Source organism: Mustela nivalis (assembly GCF_964662115.1).
Source record: "Mustela nivalis genome assembly, chromosome: 10".
Taxonomy (NCBI): Eukaryota; Metazoa; Chordata; class Mammalia; order Carnivora; family Mustelidae; genus Mustela; species Mustela nivalis.
This window is the reverse complement of record NC_139029.1, coordinates 93,793,833-93,811,454: the sequence shown is the minus strand read 5'-3', so window position 1 is coordinate 93,811,454 and position 17,622 is coordinate 93,793,833.

Genomic DNA, 17,622 nt, shown 5'->3' with positions numbered 1-17,622 from the left:
GTCCCTGTGTGGATGGCGTCCCTCATGGATACCGCAGTTTCGGGGAAGGCAGGCCCCACTTCCTTCTCCTTGACAGCACGTAGTGTCACCCGCTGTAGTCCTCCCTCCTCCCCACGACCCCGGTGCCGCCTTGACCATCAGCATATTTCCTCAGTGCAGCCAGCTCGGTGCTTTGCCGGTGGGACACCCGAGAGCCGAGACCTGATGGAGTTCCTTAGTCCTACGGCAACTGAGATGAAGGACTGCTACAGGACAGACAGGGTCCTCACAAGACCAGTCATCTCTGGGTCTGCCCCAGGAGTCAAGAAGTGGGATGGAAACTCTAAGCCACCCTATAGGTCACTGCTAACATGGGGAGGATGCTAACATACTTGTCTTTGGTTTTCCCATCCTCAGCTAACAGAGGGCAAATTCCCACTTCACCTTTCACGGACTGTGGTCAGAATGAAATTTGTGTTGTCACTGGAAATGGGGGAGAGAGCATCTGGAGAGGCTTTGCATTTCTCAGAAGGAGAACACAGAGCTATGGCTTTGGGGACCAAGACTTGGCAGGACTTACTGTATTTCCGCAGTTGGTTGGCCAGGGAGTAGGCCGTCGCTTCGGATACAAGGAATTTTTCCTTGAGGTCTAGGAAGTCCTGGGTGGATTTTTCCAGCTGTGACCGAAGCTGCCAGTTGACTTCCTGGAGGCTGCTTTCTGCCCCTGCCTCGGACAGAGGGCCAGGATGGGCTGCCATGGCGACCCGTGGCAGTAGAGATAGAACTGGGGACCAAAAAGCAGAAACCCAGACTCACGGTGGGTTAAAAACCAGTGACGCCAAGTTGGTTTAATCAGGACTGAGGGGTGAGGTTACAGGAATCCTTTACTTACTGTTGGGAACAATTGGAGCAACAGCCCACAGTACTTGAGAGACAACCAAGGTTCAAGATGCCAGAGGTGGGAGCCAAAGGCACTGCTCGTATCTCCGACTCCAACCGGAATGACCGAGGGAGCACCCAGAATGCCAGCTACTGGTCTGCACCAGCACTAACTGAATAGAATGTCCAGGGTGTCAGTGGAACCTGGGGAGCCCCTGCCTTCCAGTTGCCGAGGGGCCATGCTGATACACAAGGCTGCCTGGTCTCCCGTGAAGGTGACTGCTGATGGGGCCCACCCCTCAGTGGTCACTGTCAGTCGTTGTCTACCCTTGTGCTGATTCCACAGTTTCCCTCTCTTTCCAAAACAGTGTCTCAGCATAGTGCTCATTATTCGTTCCCTTATGTGTGTAGAATAATGTCAGGCAGAAATAGCGTCCCACGGAGTTTTCTTTGTTCTTTTTCTTTCTCTTTAATTCTTGGAGAGAGAAGGGGGGCATGGGTAGAGGGAGAGTATGTGATAAGGGGCTCGGTGTCAGAACCCGTGAAACCTTGACCGGATCCTAAACCAAGAGTCAGATGCTCAACCAAAGGAACTACTCAGGCGCCCTTCGCAACAGGTGTTCTTAGGGGCTCTCCTGAACTCATCCCACTTCTCAACAGCGGTTCAACAGATCTTAAGGCTTTTCTAGTGAGGGAAATGTCTAAAGTCAAAGCCTATCTGGATGTTCTTCTCCAGGTCTTCTCTAGGTTTTTTTCTCTAGCCATTAAAATACAAGAGAAACATGCTAGCAGTTTAGCCATCTTTAGTTGCTTTGTATTTGAAAAGGTTTTCAAAGTATTCGGCCTTCCTCCATTTACAATGCTTTCTTAGCATGTATGTAGTAAATAAAGCTTTTTTTTACAGCAAAAACTAAACAAAAGAAAGCAGAAAACAAGGATGAAAGAGCCCCAGACAGATGAAAATAAAAAGCCCCCAGGAAAACAGCAAACAGAACCCAGACTTAGTGTATGCAATGAATCTTGCAAACTGTTTCTGGGGCCCCTGGGGGCTCATCTGGTTAAGCGACTGCCTTTGGCTCTGGTGGTGATCCCAGAGGCTCGGGACCAAGTGAGGCATCAGGCTCCCAGCTCCATGGGGAGTCCGCTTCTCCCTCTGGCCTTCTCCCCTCTCGTGCTCTTTCTCACTGTCTGTGGCACGCTCCGCTCCCCTCCAATACATAAATAGATAAAGTCTTACAAAAGGAGGAAAAGAAAGGAAGGAAAACGGTTTCCTGTCCCAAGTCTGTCAGTATTCTTCTTACTGCAAGTCTGTGTTAGGTAGACTTGTTTTCCCATTAGGTGCACATTTCATTTCCGTTTCCTTAGCTATTTACCTAAGAGTGGGATTGCTGCGTCATACGGGACCCTGTGTTTAACTTTTTGAGCAACTGCCAGCCTCTTTTCCAAAGCAGAACAGGGACACCCTTTTACATTCCCACCAGGAATATGTAAGAATTCCATTTCTCTACAAGCTTCCCGACACATGTATTGATTGTCTCTTTGCTTGAAGTCATGGTAGTGGGGCTGACGTGGGATCTCACTGTGCTTTAGATGTGTATTTCCCTAGGGACTAATGAAATTGAGCATCTTTTCATGTGTTCATTGTTGCAATGGTATTGTCCTTTTGAGAAAGTCTACTCAAGCTCCGTTCCCCATTCCTATATTGGCTGTCTTTTTACCAACTGCTTAGTTATAGGAGGGTTCTTTACATGCATTGTAGATAGCAGACCCCACTTTTCACTTCACTTCCTCGATAGTGACCCATGAAACAAAAAGCTTTTAAGATGATGGATTCTAGTTTATCTGTTTATTTTTGGGTTGCTGGTGTGGTTTTGCAAGCAGCTTCCAACCCCAAATCATGAAGATGTAGAAGTCTGTGTTCCTCAAAACATGGCTTTTGAAAGAGAGCTTGCCTGCATTTTAGTAGTTGCTGGACATTATTTAGTAATGCCTGTTGAGTGTTGATTGATATTTCTCTCAATGGATAGTCTTGCGCCTGTTTTCCCACCTGTGGAGCGTGCCAAGGCCTGTAACAGAGATTTTGGAAATGATATCTGTGAACATCCTGGCTTAGATTCAGGGGTGAATCCTGGTTCTGCAGTGGAGCTGGTCTTAAACTCAAGCACATTTGTACAAATTGCTCAGGCCGTTTCGAGCTGAGTCGTTGTTGATCTTTCTGAGGAACACTTGTGTGCTAGTCCAGATCGTGTAGGGCCAGAGTGGACTTTCTCAGTGGCCTCCACACGGAGAAGACTGCCAGGATTGGACCTCGTCAAGACTTTCATCTCGGGTCTACTGGAATGGAAAGTAGACCTGCTTCAGGGTTTTGGGAACGTTGTTCCATGCAAGTTGGTTCCTCTCCTTTTTTTTTTTTTTTTTTTTTTCTTTAATGTGTACATGATTTCTTTCTGGAAAAGGGGAAAGGATATTTATTTCCAAACAGCCTGTCTGTTCTTTGTCAGTGGTCTGTCTGTGCTTTTGAAAACGTGTCAAGGAGAATTCCAGGTCAACTATCTTCTATGCAAAAAGTATAGTTCCTGTACAGTATCAGGTGATCATACTTAATATTAGGAACTATCTTGTAACTCAGATGGTATCGTTTCCTGATGAGAAAAAAAAAATACAAAGAACACCAAGCTTCCCAAGATCTTTGTCACAGGTCCCAGGTCACAGCTGTAGTGAAGTGAGGAGCGAGCATTCGAAACCTTTTCTGGAGGCACCTGTTTGGCTCAGACAGATCAGCATGCAAGTCTTAATCCCTGTTCAAGTCTGGATTTCAGGACTGGAACCCCATGTTGGGTCCTGCTTAAAAAAAAAAAAAAAGAAAAAAAGAAAAAGAAAAGAAAAGAAAAAAGAAACCAGTGTAGCCGGTATCCCATTGGGTTTTCCTATGCTTATGAAGCAATTACCATATGCTATGGTATCTCGTTGTATACTGATTTCTTTCCCTCACGGCTAAAGAGTTGTGTCTCTTCGTGGGCTAGTATTAGAACCAGTGGTACGTCTTGTTTTGTGAAGTTTCATTTCGAGTCTTTTGGCCATTTCTTTTATTCTTTTGATGATCTTCTCAGACTAGATGATACCCAATTCTGGAAAAAAGTCCTTTGTCAGAGAGAAACATGCTTCTATACTGGGCCTTCCATTTATATTCTCTTGAGGTTGAGATGAGGATAAATAAATTCATTTTCGTATCCCCAGAAATGATGCATTGCCTCTTTTGACCTTGCAAATCATATGGTTGATTTTGGGGGGAAATATCAAAACCACTTATTGAGTTTCAGGGTATGAAAGGTTGTTTTTGTATTTTAAAGTGTTTCTACAGGGACGCTGAGATATAATTTCCATGCAGTAAAGTGTATGTAATTAAAGTCCTACGTCTATGAAGTTTGAGCATATAGATGCATCACCCCGGTAGTGGAGGCATCTATCGCCCCCACAAGTTTCCTTGTCCTTCTAGCATTTCCTCCCTCCCATTTGCACGTCAGGAAAGCATTGATTGGCTTTCTGTTACAGTAGAATTATTTGTAATTTCTAAGGTTTTCTCTTAACACCATCGTATGCTATGTAAATTATTTTGTTTTGATGTTTTCTGGCTCTGAGGTATTATCAGAGCAAAAGAACATGTCTTCCCATAGTGTTATGTAAGCGACGAGATTACTCTGCGAAACCGCATAGTATTCCATGAGCTGGATATGTCACAATTTGTGGTGGTCATTCCTCTGTGGATGGAGATGAATGACAATTAGAAATAGTCAGTAGCTTTTTGGGAATGTACCGTTTCTTTTTTCATTTGAGTGGAATGGGGGTGGTCTATGGTAGGTATAGGTTTAATATTTTGAAGAATTTCTGGACTGTTAGGGTGCCTGGGTGACTGAGTGAGTTAAGCATCTGACATTGATTCTGGCTCAAGTCATGATCTCATTGGTGGCGAGACAGAGCCCCAGGTAGGGCTCTATGGTCAGTGGGAGTCTACTTGAGCTTCTGTGCCTCTCCCTCTCTCTCTGCCCCTCCCTCCACTCACTTTTAGTCGCTCAGTCTTTAGTCAATCAAAGATACAAAAAAATAAGTATTTCCAAACTATTTCTGCAGTTTTTGTAGAATTTAAAATTCCCATGCGCAGTGTATGAGAAATCATAGCAAGGAGGTGACTTTGCTCCTTGCTATGACTCCTTGCTATTGCTCAGAATGGAGATTCCATTCATTTTTGCCATTTTCATTGACAGATAGTGATTTAAATTTCCATTTTCCTAATAACTAATGATGTAGGTCGTGCGCTATTCTTCCATTTCTTCCATGTGTATTCTTTGCTAAAGTGTTTTTACAAATCTTTGAATCCATTTTATTGTATGTCCTTTTTGAAAGGTTTTATTTATTTATTTGCAAGAGAGGGAAGGGGAGCAAGAGCAGGGCTGTTGGGTAGGGTGAGGAGGCCAGAGGGAGAGGAGAAGCACACACCCTGCTCAGCGGGAAGAGTGATGGAGGGGTCGGGGGTTAGACCCCACGACCCTGAGATGGTGACCTGAGCCAGAGGCAGCCACTTCACCAACTGAGGCACCCAGGCCCTTTTCTTTGACCCGTTTAAAATTGGATTGTTTGTCTTCTTCCTATTGACTTTCTTTTTAAAAAAAAATTAATTAATTTATTTTCAGCATAACCGTATTCATTATTTTTTCACCACACCCAGTGCTCCATGTTATCCGTGCCCTCTATAATACCCACCATCTTGTACCCCGACCTCCCACGCCCCCTGCCTCTTTAAACCCCTCAGATTGTTTTTTAGAGTCCGTAGTCTCTCATGATTTACCTTCCCTTCCAATTTACCCCAACTCCCTTCTCCTCTCTAACTCCCCATGTCCTCCATGCTTTTTGTTATGCTCCACAAATAAGTGAAAAACCATATGATAATTGACTCTCTTTGCTTGACTTTTTTCACTCAGACTTTTGAGCGTTCATTCAGTGTTCTCTTAGGAGACCTTCAGCAGGTATGGAAATTACACCTAGTTTCTCTCTATGTGTGACATGGCTTGGGTTCTCTCACCAATGTCTTCTGAAACACCAATGTTTTAAATTGTGATACAGTCCAGTTGATCAATTTGTTCTTTCATTAGTGAGAATTTTGGTATCATATCTAAGAAAACAATGGCCAGGGCCTCCTGGGTGACTCAGTTGGTGAAGTGTCTGCCTTTGGCTCAGGACATGATTCCAGGGTCTGGGAACCAGCCCTGCATTGGGCTCCTTGTTCAGCAGGGAGCTTGCTCTTCCCTTTCCCAGTGCTTCTACCCTGTTTGTGCTCTCTCACTCTGCTCCATAAATAAATAAAATCTTAAAAAAAAAAAAAGAAGAAAAAAGGAATAGAAATGCTTCTCAGCAACATCTGGCATTGTCTTTTGTACAGAATCACGCTCATTCGTGCAAAATGGTCCCTGGTTTGGCATACATTGCCCTGCAGACTAGTCACATTGATGACCGTTTTATGGGCTTATGAACCGTGCATGTGTCTTCTTTGGGAACATGTGTATCCGAGTCTTATGCTCGCTTTGTATTAGCAGCGTGTTCCTTCTGCCCATTCAGTGAGTTCAAAGTACCCTTATGTCTTGCGTATGGGAGTCCTCATTGGGTATTTATCTGCAAATATTGTCTCTTTATCAGTGTCTTCTCTGTTCCTTTTCTCAGTGGTAATGTTGGATGCAGCAAGGTTGTTCATCTTAAGTTTTCTTGTTACATATTTTACTCTTGCTCCAGTGACAGAACTCTTCACTAAATGCAAAGTCCTGACCATTTTCTGTTGCGTAATCATCTTGAATGATTGCTATGGCTCTTCTCCTTAAGTCTGTGGCCATTTTGAGTTCATGGCTGCGAAAGGGGTGGTTTTCAACAACCACTGTAGGGGAAGTTTGTCCTGATAGGGGCAAGAGAACCGTGAGGTAGCTTGTGGTCCTGAGTTAGTCTCCCCCAGGCCAGGAAAGGGGATGTCACCCTCCTGTACCTCTTCATGGGCATCTGAGTGCCTTTGGGGAGGAGAGTTAGGTGGTCCTAGTGGTCATATTCGGCACTTACACCCCATTCTCTCAGACTGGGTAACTGGGTACAAAGTAGCTCCAGGAGCCCGGGGCGTCCTAGTCAGAGGTGTCTTTAGGAGCACAGACACACTGAGAGCCAGAGAGGATTACATGGAAAGGATAAAAGAGAATCCCGGGGATGTGGTATGGTTTACTATAGGGTCTTCCTTCAGTGGGGTGGGAAATAGGACTCCCACACACCAGCAACTCAGGAAACATGCCCAGAGGAAGTAGGGCAGATGGAAGGCAATTCCCAGAGTTTGATCTATTTTTGCCAACATGAAAATCATGATATGTGCCTGGATATCAAATGTGTATGAAAGGACACATGGCGGGCTCAACTCTTCACCTCAGAGACCTCACGTTGGTGATGGAGACTAGCTAAAAAACAAAAACAAAGACACACACAGAAAAATCAAAACAAAAAAAAAAACAAATAAAAGAAATAAATAGGTGCGTGCATCAGGAATCCAGAAATACCCCCGTGCCCCCCTCCCCTCCCAGGAAGGAAAGGATGTGGTCAGGATGATGGGAGGCTCAGTTACTAAAGCGGCTGCCTTTAGCTCAGGTCATGATTGCAGGATCCTGGGATCAAGCCTCACATGGAGACCTTCCTTGGCAGAGAGCCTGCTTCTCTCTCTCTCCCTCGGCCTGACACTCTGCTTACTTGTGCTATCTGTCTGCCAAAAAAGTAAATAAAACCTTTTAAAAAATAAAGACAGGAAGGAAGGAAGGAAGGAAGAAAGACAGTCAGACAGACAGAAAGAAAGATCAAAAGAAAGAATGAAAGAACGAAAGAAAAAAGAAAGAAAGAAAGAAAGAAAGAAAGAAAGAAAGAAAGAAAGAAAGAAAGAAAGAAAGAAAGGGGAAGCTTGGTCCTTGCAGTTCAAGAGCCATTCTGAGCCTGTGGGGAATCCTAATTATTGGTCTGCATTTCCCAAGAGAAACCCAGAGACCCTACCATTTTAGTATTTGCTGGGTTTTCCATGTGCACTCAGAAGTGCACTGGCTGAATAAAGTTGGCACACTAAGAACAGAAGGAGACCAAGAAACAGAATGTTCCCTGGATGCACCACATTATTGTCTGCCCTCACTGCAGTCTCACTGGAAATGGGAAAGGGCAATTGAAATCCCTGGTATTCAACACAGGTTTGGAAAAAAAAAATGGAAGGTTTGGGTTCACAGTTTAAATTACTGTATTCTCAGTTTGAATCTGAAGGCAAGTGGAAACCCTGTTGAACATTTTCTGACTTCTGTGGTGGAGAGAAGGGCTAACATAGAAAACAGCTCTACACATCAGAGTAACTTTGGTAACTTAGTATCTTTCCATTGACATGGTTTTCTTTCAATCTTCTGATCCCATGGTCTCCTGCTTGAGTCTACACATATTTGTGCAACGAAGATGATGTCAATACCATACGTAAAATCTGTACCCCCGAATGTCACAGTGCTCATACCTAATGGTACATCGGGTCCATTTCTAAGTGCCTGTAGCTACGTTATGGCTGACTCCAAAGGCAGCCCATTGTACCATGTGTAGACTTCTCTCTGGCCCCACCTCCAGGGTCAGCAGTACCTCAGAGCTGTCTCCATTCCTGCGGAAGGATGTAGGTCAGGTAGAGAAATGGAGGGTGGTCTAGGCAACAGGAACAGGAAAGTAGGCCCCTAAGCTGGTTGATTCCAGAGAGGACAATTGCATTGTTGTTGGTTTTGTTTAGAAGTTTTTATTTATTTTTTCATTTCCTTTCAGTGTTCCAAAATTCATTGTTTATGTACCACACCCAGTGCTTCATGCAATACGTAGCCTCCATAATACCCACCGCCAGGCTCACCCAGTGTTTTTAAAAAGCATGTAATTTCCTTATTTGAGAGAGAGTGCTTGAGAGAGCAGGAGTGGTGGCCAGGGGGAGGGTGGGTGAGAAGGACAAGCAGAGTCACCACTGAGCAGGGAGCTCGACATGGGACCTATCCGAGGACCCTGGGATCCTGACCTGAGCCAGAGATTGAACTTAAACAAATGAGCCTCCCAGGTATCACTTGAAATAATTAAAAAAAAATTTGCTGCACTTAACATGCAGCATGTATTAGTTTCATGTCAAATGTTGGTGTTGATTTTTATGTCTTCTTTTTTAAGATCTTCTTTCCTCCTTTCTTTCTTTCTTTCTTTTTCTCTTTCTTTCTTTGCTTATTGTGTATAAGAAGGTTGCTGGGCATTGGGAGAGGGAGAAAGAAGGCAGATAGAAAGAAAGAGTAAGAGAAGGAAAGGAAGAAGGAAGGAAGGAGGGAAGGGAGGATGGAAGGAAAAAAAGAAAGGGAGAAAGAGAAGGGAGAGAGGGAGGAAGAGAGAAAATGAAAAGGTAAGAATGGAAGGAAGGAGGAAGGGAGAGGGGAAGTATGGTGGAAGGGAGAAACAGAAAGAAAAGGACAGAAAGAGAGAGAGAGAGAAAGAGAAAGAAAGAGAGAAAGAAGAAAGAGGAAGTACCCAGGTCAGTTTTCCTTGTGAACATCTAGTGAAGATCCTGTTCGGACAACCCGGAAGCTAGTGAGCCCTGGGAAGGCCCCTCTCTGGCATGCGCTCAAGAGGGTGTATCTGATGTGTGTAGAACTATTTAAGGAACCAAATTTAGAATCCATTGATTAATACGGCCGCATTTCCTAGAAGTGGTCACATCAGCTGGGCAAGCATGGCCATGGGAAATCACCCCCAAAGAGCTCCATGGTGTGCACCTGGGTGGCTCAGTGGTTAAGTGTCTGCTTTGGGTTCAGGTCAGGATCTCAGGGTCCTGGGATCGAGCCCCACATCAGCCTCCCTGCTTAGTGGAATGCCTGCTTCTCCTTCTGCCATGCCTCCTGCTTGTGTTCCCTCTCTCGCTGTGTGTCTTTTTCTGTCAAATACATAAACAAAAGTTAAAAGAAGAAAACTCAGAGATAATACATTCTTGTCTGGGTCAGAGCGTGTCATCCTGTGGGAAGCAGGTTCCTGCAGTTAGTGTTGCCAGGATCTCAGGTGCTTTGCTGGTACCTCAGAATTTGACCCTTGAAAATGTGAGTAAACTTGATATTGCGTATGATTTATGATTTGGGGGACCGGTTTAGGAATACACCCCTTTATGTCATTCCCATATTTGTTGGATGTGTTCTTATGGAATGCTCTGAAGTTCTTGCAGTAATTTGCATCGGCCACAGTTAAAGCAGGATAATGTGTGCACAGAGTGACTGGTGGATCATGGATTTTGGGGCCGTGATGGCCAAATCTGTTGCTGAGGTAGCTTCCAAAACCATGTATCATGCCTTTGCATGTGCCTATTTGCAACTCGAAAAGCCCCAAGGCATATTGGCCTGCTCCTTTGTGGACCTTGCCATCAATTCCCTGGAGGTTCAGGAGCATAAGAGCTCTCAATCTCTTCTTTAAGTTTTGATTTATGTAGTTGACAGTGACAGAGAGAGAGAGAATTGAAGGAGGGGAGCAGCAAGGGAGAGGGAGAAGCAGGCTCCGTGCTGAGCAGGGAGCACAATGCAGGGCTCGATCCCAGGACCCAGGGGTCATGATGTCAGCTGAGGCCAGACGCTTAACTGACTGAGCCGCACAGGCACCCCCTCAGCTCTTACTAAATCCCAAACCTCATCTTTCGTAACTCAGTATCTTGTTTGGTACAATTTCCACAGGCAGGGTCTGCAACTCAGGGGCACTTCTTGGAAAGCAGCAGAGGGAACAGGGTCTGGTGCTCTCACAGGAGAAATGACTCCTAATCAGCAGACAGATCTGTCACCTGAAAATAAGGCAGAGCGCGCACAGATGTGAGAACCACCAGATAAGGAGATGAAACCATTTATTTTAATAGTTTTCCATCACTTGAAAATGAAAAATAGATCAATGGAAAATATGAACAAGGCCCTATGTATCTTTAAGAGAGGAAAACGACGATGTGTGAAAGGCAGTGTACTGCAAGCGATTGACAGCATTAGAAGATGCAGAGTAAGACTATTGATAGGACCGTATTGACTCTGTAGGTCTCTCTGTAGTATTGCGGTAGGAACTACAGTAAATCATCCATACATGCACACAGGGGCTTTTCCCATGAGGTCTTTACTCGCCTACAGCAGTGTTTTATACTTTTCAGCAAACAAGTCTTACTTCTCCTACAATGAACTGATGCCTGAATATTTTACTGTTTTTGGTGCTACTGTAAGAGGCATTGCTTTCTTAATTTCCTGCTCAGTTTGTTCCGTGGTTGTGCATAGAAACACAAGTGATTTTTGTATAGCTGCTACCCTGCAACCTTATGGAATGTGTGTATGGACTCTAATATGCTTGTGTGTGGATGCTTTGAAAATTTTCTGTATTTAAGCATGTCCTTTGTAAGTAGAGATGCAGGTTGACCCTTGAAGAATTGCAGGGTTAAGGGTGCTGACCGTCAAAGAGAAAAGCTCTGTGTTTAAGTTTTGACATGCCATGACTGAGGTAGTAAGAGTCACCTCTTACTACCTTACTGAAGACGTAAGGAGATGATTACGTGCTCTTGTGCAAGTCTGTGGACTCTAGACTGTATCCATCAAACAAAGTAAGCAAGAGGAAAGAAATGTTATAAGGACAATCATAAGGAAGAGAACACATTTTTAGAGTAGTATGCTTAGTTGAAAAAAAATGCACCTGTACGTGCACCTGTACTTGCGGTTCCAACCTGTGGTGTAAAAGGTCAACTGTGGTTTTGTTCCTTCCTTCCCACAAGTCTTTTTTCTCACTTTCCATTTTGAAAGATATTCTGGCCGAGTCTAGAATTCTGTCCCTCTGCCTGGGGACACGCCTGCATTTTGCCCGCCGGGAAGAGCAGCGACAGATGCGAGGTCCCCTCAGGCCTGGAGTCTTGGATCAGCACTCATAGGGATAGAAAGAGTAGCGGGAGCCCTTGCTCTTTGCACACGGACTCCTACTGGAAGGAACGCAGTGTCCCCAGAGGCCCCTGTACAGAATGCTCAGGGCTTTGGAGCTGCCCCAAGCAAGAGGCCAGAGGCCATCTCTCCCTCTCACTTTCCCAACTTCTCTTCTCTCTTGCCTTCCACACTCCATGTTGCCAACTCATCCCCCCCCCCTCCTCCTGCTCCTTGTCAGCATTCCAAGGACATGCCTCTCCCTGCCACCAGCATCCCAGGCTGAGGCTGTGGAGCTCTTCTGGGTGGGGAGCTCAGTGCTGTTCCAAGACTTGCCCTCTCGCTGTTTCTCCCATGCTTGCTTGAATCTAAATCAGCTGCCTGTCCCAGACTTCTAAACGTTTTTGCCAACAAGAAAATAGTGGATGGGCATCTGGGTGGCTCAGTGGGTTAAGCCTCTGCCTTCGGCTCAGGTCATGATGTCCGGGTCCTGGGATCGAGTACCACATCAGGCTCTGTGCTCGGCAGGGAGCCTACTTCCTCCTCCTCTCTCTCTCTCTCTCTCTCTCTGCCTGCCTCTCTGCCTACTTGTGATCTCTGTCTCTCAAATAAACAAATAAAATCTTTTAAAAAAAGAAGAGTAAAAAGAAAATAGTGGAGGTTGTGTGTGTGCTTGTGCGTGTGTCTGCGTGTTGCCTTGGAAATCATAAGGTGCTGGATCAGGAATCTGGAGTTCCTCCCTCAGGAATGGATAGGGGAATGATCTCGGTCCTTGCAGATCAAGAGCCATTCTGAACCCTGAGAGAATTCTAAATGTTGGCTGACACTTCCCAAGATCAACCCAGACGGCCTATACTTTGGGCATTTGTTGGGGTTCCTGTGTGTGGTCAGAAGTCCCCTGGCCAACAAAAGGTGGCACACTAAGTACAGAAGTAGACCAAGAAGGAGAATATTCCCTGGAAGACCACATTACTCTCCTCCCTTACGGCAGTCTCTCTCTGAAATTGGGAAGGGGCACTCAAAAGACCTTGCATTCAGTAGAGGATGGGGAGAAAAAAGTGTATCATTGGGGTAACAGTTCAAGTTACTGTATCCTTAGACTCTATGTGAGGCCATGTGGAAACGCTACTGAACAGTTTCGTGGGCTATGCCCAAGGGTAGGAGGGGTTAATGGAGACTGCGATTACACAACTCAGTGTAATTGAGCACCGTAATATCTTTTCCTCTTCACATGGTTTTTCTTCCATTTTGTCTGAGGCCAGGCATGAATCTAAACATATGTGTAAGAAGTTCATATCAGAAAAGGTGTACAAAGCCCACAAGCCTTAATTGGGCGGTACTATATCCTCATGGTGCTCTAGGCGGTCTTCAGACTGTACGTAGCCACACCATGGCTGACTGTGAATGCAGTCCCTTTCTGGGTATGTGTGTTCTTGGTGTAGGCTCTCCCCCGCCCCAGCCCACAGGTTAAGCGGTCCCTCTGAGCTGGGTGTGTCTCTGGGGGAAGCATGTTGTTCCAGTAGGTAAGAAGGGGAAATGGGGGGATGGGGATCCAGCAACAAGAAAGCATGCTCATAAGTGGGTGGGTTGTAGAAAGGAGCATGCTATTTCCTCTAACAATATGCATAGCTCTCTGTCAGAAATCTGGCCCTGATGAAAGAGCAATGCTGGGAGAAACCGGTGTACCCTTTGTCAGGAAATACTTGAATTCCTGCTGATCTATCCGCTGTGCCTACAAACTCCCCCTAGACAACTTGGGGAAGAGAGGAGAAACTGTGTTCCTTTTAGGTGTTATGATTTCCCTTCAAGGGGTTGGCCAGGGAAAGAAATCTATTCAGGGTGAGAATCTGGGAGAAGATACTTTCAAACGATATATCCAATGAAGGGCTAGTATCCATAATCTAGAAAGAACTTATCAAACTCAACAGCCAAAGGACAAATAATCCCATCAAGGAATGGGCAGAGGATGTGAACAGACTTTTCTCAAAGTGGACATCCAGATGGCCATCAGGCACATGCTTAAGGGCTCCACGTCACTCAGCATCAGGGAAACTCAAATCCAAGCCAGAATGTGATCCACCTCACACCAGTCAGAATGGCTAAAAAAGAAACAAGTCAGGAAATGATGGATGCTGGCCAGGATGTGGAGAACGGGGCACCCTCCCACGGGTTTGGTGAGAATGCAATCTGGTGCAGCCACTCTGGAAAACAGCATGGAGGTTCTTCAAAAAGTTGAAAATAGAGCTACCCTGTGACCTAGCAATCACACTCCTGGGTATTCACCCTAAAGATAAAAATGTCGTGATCTCAAGGGGCATGTGCACCTGAATGTTTATAGCAGCAGTCCTCACAATAGTGAAACTAGGAAAGAACCTTGATGCCCATCAACAGATGAATGGAAGAGGAAGAGTTGGTATTTGTATGTATATTTGTGTATACACACACACACAGATACACACACACACACACACACACACACACATACACATACACATACCCGCACCATGGAATACTATGCAGCCATCAAAAGAAATGAAATCTTGCCATTTGCCAGGACATGGATTACACTAGACGGTATTATTTTGAGCAAAATAAGTCAGTCAGAGAACGACAGTTATTATATGATCTCCCTGATAGAAGGTTCTTGAGAGGCAGTGTGGGTGGGTTTGGGGAGTAGGGAAGGAAAGAATGAAACAAGATGGGATCAGGAGGGAGTCCAACCATAAGAGACTCTTAATCTCACAAAAGAAACTGAGGGTTGCAGGGATGAGGGTTGCAGGGAGAGGGTGGTTGGGTGATGGACATAGGGGAGGGCATGTGCCATAGTGAGTGCTGTGAAGTCTGTAAACCTGGCGATCAGAGACCTGTATCTCTGGGACTAATAGTACATTGTATGTTAAAAAAAAATAAAAAATAAAAAATAAATATTAAAAATGGATAAAGGACCTGAATGGATATCTTTCCACAGGATCATGGAAATGCAAGTCAAAACCACAGTGAAATATTATTATGTCACAGTTAATATTGCTACTATAGGAGAGAAAAAAGAAAACCAGTGTTGGCAAGGTTATGGGGACCATGGAACCCTTGTGCACTGGTAGAAAGGTAAACTGATACAGCCATTTTTTTTTTCTCAAAAAAGAATGAAACTATAATTACCCTGTGATGCAGCAATCCCAGTTTGGGGTGTATATCCAAAGGAAATGAAACAGGATTTCAAAGAGACATCTGCACCCCATGTTCACTTCAGCATTGTGCACTGTTGCCAAGACACTGAAACAACCTAAGTGTTGCATGGGTGAAGATTATGTGGGTCATGGACATGAAAAGTCTAGCGAAAAGAATATAGTCAATGATATTGTAATACCACGGTATAGTGAGAGATGATGATTACACTTACTGTGTAATACTGAGTAGTGTATGTAATTGTCAAATAACTGTGCCGTACACCTGAAACTAATATAAGATTGTATGTGCATTATACTTTAATGTTAGAGAAAATGTGAATGTTATTTGGTTATGGAAAAGAAGGAAATTCTGCTATTTGTGTCAACATGGATGTAACTGCAGGACATTATATTCAGTGAAAAAAGTCAGAAAGAGAAAGACAAATACTGAGTGCTATCATCTATCCATGGACTTAATAAAAATAAAGAAGTCAACTCACAGAAACAAATAGTAGGATGACGGTTACCAGTGGCTGGGACGTGGGGCACATGGAGAGATATTGGTGTAAGGAGAAGAACATTCAGTTATAAGATGAATAAGTTATGAGGGTCTAAGGTATAGCATGGTGACTGTAGTTATAATACTGTATTATGCTCTCGAAACTTGCTAAGGAAATAGATCTTAAGCTTGCTTCCCAAAAAAAAAAAAAAAAAAAAAAAAAAAGGAAGGGAAGAAAGAAAAATTTTCAGGTGATTGTGAGGTGATGTGCTCATTAATTTGCTTGCAGTAATCATTTTATAAGGAATATGTACTATAAGTCATCAGATTGTACACTTTCAATATATGTAGTTTTATGTGCTTATTATACCTGAAAAAATCTGGGAAAAATATTTGCAACGGTAAATACGAGGTTATGAGAATTTTGCCACCCTTCACTATAACCAATAAAAGTAATGCTTCTAGTTGGTAAAGCATGCAAGCAACCGACCAGACAGGTGCAATAGGCGGAGCCCTCCCTTGTTACCTTTTCCCTTCTCCAAGCCCTCCTCCAGGCCCACAGCTTGCCCCGCCCATCGCACCCTCCTGGCCAATAGCCAGCCGGCGGCCAGGCCGGAAGTGATGTGGACAGCCGCCAAGGTTTGGGCCTCCTGTGGCTTCTGAGGCCTCACTGGGAGCGGGGCGTGGAAAACTAGCTCTAGAAAATGAAAGCTGTAATAGTAGGAAGAAGAACAACGACCGAAAGCCTGGTGGAATAACGCGAAGGGTAGAAGCTGGGAATCAGAGCCCAAATTGTAAGAGAACAAATGGAGAAGACAGATAGCGCCCGAAGGTGTGTGTGGTAGGTCCAGGTGTGAGGAAGACGGTTTGCAGCGGCACAAGAGATGGGATGCAGGTGTCCCGCTCAGCAGGGGGACGGCGTGGGGACCAGCATCCCACGGGGTCGTGGGAAGAGGGAGGGAGCGAAGGGAGGGCCTGAAAGGAGACCCCAAGAGCCCGCGGAGTCCTGGATGCCTTGGCGGCGCCAGGCGCCATGAACCCTGGGAGCTCGGCCTTTGGCCCCGATTCCTGAGGAATGCAGTGGGGGCCCCATACAGTTCAATAGGGCGGGGTGGTGAGCTCTTGAGACTGACTGATCCCTGAAGCAAATATAGCGTTTCCTTCTGCAGCCTGTCCTCTTGCCGCCCACTCAAGCTCCCGGTTCTATGATAGCACGTGGCTGTCGTTTGCCTGATTTGATTTTTGAGCTCAGTGTCTGCTGAGCTGATGCACTTAGACAAGGAGGAGGAGTCCAGCGTGGCAGCTTGGGGCTAGAGACAGCAGAGAGCACCAGTGCCTGCCTCTGGTTGGGTCATCAGAGAGCTCACTCTTCTTTTATGGGGAGGGCTGGAGCTCTCAGCCCAGCTGGGAGCTAATCCCAGGCCTTCTTAAGCTATACTGTGCTGCACGTTCTCTCTTAGCTAGCTTCTTTCCTAACTTATCCTCAGTGGCTATTTTGTTTTTATTCTTCTGTCATGTTTAAAAGATTTTCTTCATTTACTTGAGGCAGAGAGCGAGACGGAGCCCCAGAGCAAGCCTGCAAACAGCGGGCATAGGCCAAGGGCAAGGGCAAGGGAGAGAATCTGAAGAGGTCCTTTCACTGGGCCCTGTGGGGACCCCGAGATCATGACCTGAACAGAACCATGAGTAGGAGGCTTAACTGGATCAGCCTGCAGGGGCTGCATATTTTTAAACATTTTGTCAAGATTTTACGTTGAAGTGATCTCTGTACCCAACGTGTGGCTCCAGCTCTCAACCCTGAGATCCAGAGCAGTCTCTGTGTCAGCCAGGGCTGGGGAAATCTGCCTGAACACCGAGGTTCATGTTCGTTACTAATGGCATGGGTAGAAAGGGTCTTTTTATTATTTCATTTTATTTAAATGTATATTATATTATTTATTTTATTTTATCTCAATTTTATTACTTTTATTTTATTTCAATTTTAATTTGTTTCTGTTTTAGGATTAAAACAACTTCTGTGTTTCCAGAGCCTGGGCATCCCATAGACAGTATCACCTTTATTGCTGATGCTGGGTTTTGAGAGCTGTTCATTCCTGGGACGTGGGTGTTCATTCCTTTCTGTTGAATTTCC